This window comes from Corvus kubaryi, unplaced genomic scaffold (genome assembly GCF_017639235.1).
Source record: "Corvus kubaryi isolate FWS band 111438036 unplaced genomic scaffold, C.kubaryi_AGA036_p1.0 134, whole genome shotgun sequence".
Classification (NCBI taxonomy): Eukaryota; Metazoa; Chordata; class Aves; order Passeriformes; family Corvidae; genus Corvus; species Corvus kubaryi.
This window is the reverse complement of record NW_024580668.1, coordinates 8,642,344-8,649,896: the sequence shown is the minus strand read 5'-3', so window position 1 is coordinate 8,649,896 and position 7,553 is coordinate 8,642,344.

Genomic DNA, 7,553 nt, shown 5'->3' with positions numbered 1-7,553 from the left:
AATAACAGGGCAGTGCCAGAGCCAGAGGACAATGCCTGAGTCCTGTGTTCATGGACTCTACTCATTGCAAGAGAAAATATTCACAGTCCTCTCTTGGTGCAAGTTACGCTCTTTACAGGGAAACTTGGGAGATTTCACCTACTTACTGCTTCAGTTACCCTTTTTCATCAACAACTACCTAATGGCTATGGACTATGCCTGGTGGTATTCTTTATGCAGATATTTGGACATCAAAAAGTTAGGTATTTGAACAGCTAGAGTTGGGGTTTTTTTCAAAACAGATCTGTAATTCATTCAAAGATTCAGTCTCAGACTGTCAACAGTCAAGAGCTGCCAAGTTACAAGAGGGTGTTTCTTAACCATCCCATGTTGTTCCACTGCACTGTGAGGGTTCTCTGGGGTGGACAGAGCACCCCATGGTGCTGTTTTGCTGCTATTGCTGTGCTTTGGGAAGGGTGTTTGCATAGTAGCCAGCAAGGCCAGCACACAAAATTAATGACATTTGAAGTTCAATGCAAGTCTTGACTGTCAGGAATGCAGCACTGAAAACAAAACTTAAAGCTTCCATATTGCAAAACCTATTAACTGCTTTACCGTTCTTGCAGTCGTGCCAGCTCACTCATACTGGAGCTTTTACCAAGGCATGACAGCTCATTTGTTTAGCTTGGGCCAGGCTTAAAGTTCTGATGAAGCCTAATCTTGTGACCTGTATTTATTTTGGCCGGGGATGCTTTTTGCACAGACAACTTCCTATCCTCCCTAATCTTTCCCGCAGGAAAGGAGCTGGGAGTTACAAGTCAGGCGAGGAAGGCAAAGCCAACCAGACACACAGCGAGAGAGAAACAAGCACTGCACGTGTTGGTGAAGTGGTGCAGGTTCAGGGACCCTGTCTGTCAGGGAAAGGAATTAAAGGGGGAGTCAGCCCCTCCCCTGTCACCGTTTGAGATGTGTCAAATCCATCACGGTTTCTCTGGAATTTTACCCATCTGGAAACATGGCTGCCTGTAACTTGGACAGCTTCACGACTTAAGGATGGAAATGTCTCTTCTTGGCTTGAACTTGTTAAACATCCCACTGACACAGGGAAGAACTTTGTGGGTATAAACCCCCAGCAACCCCATGGGATGTGTCACAGGCTCCCCACAGCTGTCAGTTCCCCATGGAGCGAGCATGCCCTCAGCAAAGTGCCTGTGGAAGGAGCTGCTTTCTCCTGTGTGACAACAGAGGGAGGACAGACCCTGTGTCAGGCATCCCAGCTGGATGCCAACAGTTCCATAATGTGAACTCCCTCACTCCTCACTTCCATTTCTTCTAAAACTAACTCAGAGAAACACATTTAAGTACCTGCCTTGGGCATCACTCTTTCACCACCCCTCTAAAATCTGTCTCTTCCCATGCCTTGCAAGCACAGGCCACTTGAACATTATGTGCCCATTCTCTGAAAGAAATCAGGGAAGCTGGAATCACATCACCCTCTGCTTTAACACACAGGACAACACCAAAGTCTGTGGAGAAGCCACACTGGGACCCTTCTGGTACCATTACAGCTTGATCTACACCAGAGAACACCCAGCCATCCCCTTGGCCTCACCTCCAGTTACCCTAAACAGTAGCTGTAAGATTAAAGACAGGGAAAAAAAGAGAGAAAACCCCAGCATACCCTCCTGGTTGTTTTCCAAGAAAAAGCCAGAACCCTGTGGTGGCATTTACACAGCTCTGAAGGCACAAGTCACCTGGGACATGACACCATTTTTCCACTGGAAGCCGGGTGCTTGAAGTAACAAACTGCTTTCTAAAAATGTCTTTTCTATCAAGTTGTGAAGCAATGTGGTAAGCACAAAACTGCCTTTCTAATGCAGCAGTGAGACTGCACTGTGCTGGCACTAGAAATGCTGGTGACCTTCACAAAACCCCTGCTTTATATTCAGAAATAGGGCTCTGAATGCAGAGCCATAACAATGGGGCAGAGGGGTTTTTTGAAAGACAAAAGGCCAGTCAGGTTTAGTTTCTGTTTGATATCTCGAGTTTTACCAATTCCCATGAGTTGAAATAAAAAATTTCTGAGTAGCTGGAAATATTCCCCAGTTCCATTCCCATGGAAGAAAGTGCTTAAAAGCATTCTAAGGTTAATGGGAACATGATGAAAGACCATTTCTGTAGAGCAGCATATTGAGTATATGCCTCCTTAAATACATTTTCCAAGCATTATAGCAGAAAAATTTGGGATAGAGTTCAAATCCCTCTCAAACCTCTGGAAATTGGGTGGCAAGGAACCAATCTGTTGCACTGCTGCAGGTGTGCTCCAGTTCGGGGCTTAAGGGCTCTGCAGTGGCCGTGCTGGGAGTCAGCAGCCACATGAGCAAATCCCCCACTGGCTGGGAAACAGCACCCACGTGTGCTCTGATAAAAAGCCCTGAAACCCAGCACAGCCACCCAAAAGGTGTGTGCACTCTGCCTGCAGGGATTTGTCCAGGAATGACATCTTTCCAAGGCTGCCTGACACTTTTGGCCTCAGAAGGGAAAGTGGCACCCTAAAGCTTTCCTAATTAAGCAACTGGGGAGCATGTGAGCATTCTGCACACCTAATTCCTATCTAACCACTGGCCCAAGAACTGGGATTTGGGAAGACAGTGAAGTTGATCAGTAGTGGGGTGACTCTTGCCTCCCAGTGCCAAGCAACCTGTCCCAAAGGTGCTTTACAAACCCACAGGTGCACACGAGCAGTGCAGGGTGCCCCACAGCATCCCAGAAGACATTAATTACTAAATCAGGGATGCTTCTCCCTCCCATCTGCTCCAAAGGGGCTGGGATTTGCAGAGGGGGGTCACAGCAGCTGCACGTGCTCACTGTGTGCTTTCCCTGCCTGCCTATGCAGTAGCTGTGACTGCATACAAAAGTTGGTAATGCAATTACACATATATCATGTTAATTAATTACTGCCACCATTTAAACAAAAGAGAAACACTAGAGTAATAAATAGTTTAATAATCAATATTTTATTATTATAGTTTTTTGTGGTTTACAAATATACTGACACTGGACTAAATTGGTTGCAAAAGTTTTGATAAGAATGTCAAACCCACAAGCAGTGCTAGGAGAGAGCCTGAATGGGCCACTGGATTTTAAACTACTTGAGAGCAGCTTGATGCGCACTGTGCATTGAGTTTAGGTCTGTAACAACTGCCTTGCAAGGTTATCCCTCAGCAGAACTGTGATCGGTAACAGTAAGCCTTAAAAAGGCTTCACCATCGATGCACATTTCAACCCCGAGGGATGCACAAATCTCACAGGTGATTTGCTGAATCAGGACATTAACGTGGGAGCTATTTTCTGCCACTGCCTTGTGCTTTTGTAAGGTACTGAATTTTAAACGCCCTGCCAAAGAGGAGCACCGATCTCACCACTGATGTGCTCTTGTCCCCTCTGCTCCAGTGCCACCCTGCCTGGATGTGTCCCAGCCCAGAGGTGAAGGCCCAGCAGATCAAATCGATTGCACACCCCCACATTATAGATGTTAGCAGACAAGCTCCTCGTGACCCCTCACCTTTCTGCCACGGGAAAATGTCGGGAGACTCATTTCCTCCAAGAACAAACAGCAGCAGTTTCACATGGCAGGACAACATTCTATGCAGGAGCGCGCCTCAGCGCAGGAGCTCGGTCTGCGGTGCAGTTAAGCAGTTGTGCAAACCACGAGCAAAGTTCTCAAGAATTGTCGGGCTGAGGACAGAAGAGAGAAGTTTTGCGTTTCTATTGACTTAGTTTAAGTGCCACAGAAGGCTCTGGGAAGAAGGATGAAAAGAAAGGCTGTGGTGATTGACTGCTCGGCTGAGTTCGTGAGGAGCAATCGGAGCGCAGCAAAGCAAACAGGGCGGCTGCCTGCGGGCAGCGGGGCCGGGAGGCTGCGCCGCCTTTCCTGTTTGTGTTTACGGGACACAGCCCCTGCCAGCAGCTGCATTGTGCTGCGGGGAGCGGCACTGCCAGTGATGGATGGCTTCTGCAGAGACCCTTTGGACCTGCTGAGCCACGAACAGCCCGAGGCAGCACCCGCTTCATCTCCGTCGCTCTCGGGTCTGCTGCGCCCAGCGTTCGGACCCTGCACAAGAGCCAGCTTGTGCCTGCACAGGGCGTGTGTCCAGACAATTGCACGCCACAGCTTCCTGCAGCTCCCTCCTTGGGAGAGAAGCGAGCTACGGAGAGATGAAAGCCGCAAGGAGAAGGCAATGGGTGCTTTATCAATTACCTGTGGCTCGCTGACTCTTTGCCTGTGCAGAGCGCATGTCTAGAAAGACAAGCCTCATCTTGCAGTTTAGCAGCATTCCCAGGATGTGTTTGCATTTGATTAGGAAGCCATGAGGATGTTCAGGCATTGGATCACCCTTAAAAGCCACCAGCCATCACCATGGGCCAGGATGTCAGCCCTGAGCACCGCTGGTGCTGGGAGAGTCTCCAGAAGACGAGCAGCACCTTGCAGCTCCACGTGCCGTGTATCTGAGAAAGGGCAGGAAAAGGATTTAGAGTAGCTGCGTTCAAACATTCATTACCAAACCATCTTAACGCAGGGAGTGAAGAGGCAACCTACCTCGACCCCAGCACCCACAACTACCTCCCCTCTGAGACCCTCCAGAGCCCCAGTTTGCCCACTCTGACGAGCAGGCTCCGACAGGCGGTCTCCAGCTGTAGCCAGCATGGTTGGCTCTGTGCATGATCTTTAATTTGTCATCACCCTTGACCTGCATCACATCCTGCGGAGAGCACCAAGGTGTGTGACCCCAGCCTGTCCTAATCCCTCAGCCACACCAGCCCCAGGGCTCCTGCCGAGGGTGGTGGGAGCTCCCTGCACCGAGCAGCTCCGGCCTCAGCCCTCAGCACTCCAGCTTGCCAGCGTGTTTGCAGAGCAGAGCGTGTCATACTTCTAAAGAGTGACAAATTACCAGGAAGGGCCCCCCCGCACCCCGGCTCTGCTATGCACAGCCCAATTCCCCCGTGCCGCATTAACAGCTAATAAAACAATAGAGCTTTTAGTGGGGAACTTCAAAGGGTTCTCAGGCAGATGAATGAATTTCGCATTTCTTCACTTACTGTCAGCACTGAGGGAGAGAAGGGCAGGCTGAGGTCGAAGGCTTCAGCAGGCAGCAGCAAACAAATACAGCCTGGTATTTGGGCTACTGCAAAAAATGGAGTGGGAAATCAGCTAAGCACTTAGCAAGTACCAGGGTTTTTTTCCACTCAGCTCATCCACTTCAGATGCCCCATTTTCTTTTTTGGTTTTCCAAAAAAATACGATAAAAATTAAATAAAGCTCCATAGTTACACCTAAACCGTAGGCTGAGCCAGCAGCAGCTCATTACAGTGTGGAGAATCTTTAGGCAGCCTGGCCCAAACTCAAGCAAACATAATTATTTTCAGCAACACAATTGTATTTGGTAAATGTGCCTTGAGGTCTCACAGCTAATTCACAACTATGTGTCCATCTACAAAACACATTCTGCAAACCATTAGCTCATTGTAATGTGCAGCCACAATGAGCACCTATGTGAATTAAGCTAGGAATTGTGTGACTAAGAGTGGGTTAATACTGCTTAAAAGATATCTCTGTTTTAAGAGATGGAGAAGGAAGTACAAGAAAGCAGGGAAAATGGAGACAATAATATTGCATAGCTCAAATCGTAGAATCACAGAATTGTTTGGGGTGGAATGGGCCTTAAAGCTCATCTCATTCCACCCCCCTGCCATGGGCAGGGACACCTTCCACTATCCCAGGTTTCTCAGACCCCCATCCAACCTGGCCTTGGACACTTCCAGGGATGGGGCAGCCACAGCTTCTCTGGGCACCCTGTGTCAGGGCCTCACCACCCTCACAGGGAAGAATTTCTTCCTTATATCTAATCGAAATCTTCCATCTTTCGGATTAAAACTGTTCCCCCCTTATCCTAGCACTATCTCTGTGTAAGAAACATGCCTCATTGGCCATGTAGATAAAGATTCTCCTGCAGGTTGCTCTCACATGGAGTGAGGGAAACCCAGAGCTCAGGACCATAAATTGCACCTACAACAGAGGTACTCGCTGGTGGAGGAGACAGTCAAAGCCACCAGAGAGACTCTGCCAGCCAAACTTGCGCTGGGGATGGGGCCTAGATGGCAGTTTGGAAGGAAATAGGGATGGAAAAGATTTTAAACAGATGAAGCATCATTTCATAAAACTGCCACAAGCAACACAGCTCAGTTTCTTATATTTCTCCTCTTTTCTTTGACCAACTTTTGTTAAGTCACAGCTTTGACCCACACACAGTATCTGAGGAAGAAAAAAAATCTGATTGTTCTGTGCATGGCCTTTTTTTTAATCATTATGTAGTACATGATACCCAAAACAACAGGAATAAATTATTCTAGTTTTCAGAGCTGGCATGTTTTAGCCTCTTGAATACCATCATCTATATTCTACATCACTTCCAAGTACAGCCCAAATAGCTTGTTCTGCAAAACAACTTTAAAGGTTGCAATCATTTATGTCGCATTTGAATCCACTGCCAAATTTTCAAAGCATTCTGCGTTTGGCTGTCCTACCAGACACGCCTGCAGAGGACACTTTCCAAGTGCTCCCCGTGGCCGGGCAGGGACAGCATTTGCAGGCAGGGAGTTCCTGGGGAGCCGCGGCAATGCTCAAAAGCAGCCGGCTCGCAAGAGGGGAGGGAGACTGCCTCCTGATAACTGATCTGACAATTTCTAGGTTCTCTAAAACCAGACCCTTCCAAGAATGCCCTTTGTTCAGCAGTTGCTCCATTCAGTCTCTCTCCCTGTTTGCTTGTAATTTATTCCTTCTAAAAGCCTTGCCCTAGGCTAGCAGAAAATGAAAACAAGGAGCCCGATTTTCTTTTTTTTTTTCCTCACTTTTGCTCTTTCATCAAGAACAGTGAAAAATTGGCACAGTCAAATATTTTGTTCAGCTCTTTTTTTCAGTCTTTGAAGTCTCCTAAAGCCTTGGTAGGAGTCTAGGCTTCCACTCACATCTGCTTTCCATGAAGCCATTTACCGCACTTTATTTGTACCATATTAGATTTTTCAGGACAGGGACAGAACTAATGAAGCATTTACATTCTTGGGAAAGTGGCATATATACAACTACTACATTACTCTGATAGAAACAAACTATAACTGACATATTTCAAGTTCTCAAGCAAGGAGCCGTGTCATGCCACAGGCAGCAAAGACTCCTGAGCTGTTGGTTCCCTCATTTCTTCCTGATGCTCATTTAATATCAAACACCCTCGTTGCAACTTTCGTTTACACAGTTATTGAGGGATGCTCTGGTACCTGTAGGAAAATGAAGGCAAATGTCCTGCAAAAGGGAGAGCTTAGATGAAAGCGTAATGAAAACAAACTGTGTCTGAACAGAAGCTGCATCTGAGACAGTATCAATGACACAGAACACTGTCAACAAGATAATGGCATCACGCTGCTAACAAACTGCTAAAGCATTTCTTTTACAAGCAGAAGACTAATCCCCTGACAATGCTTCATTCCAAGGACTTTTCTGCTATTAGAGCAGGGAAAGG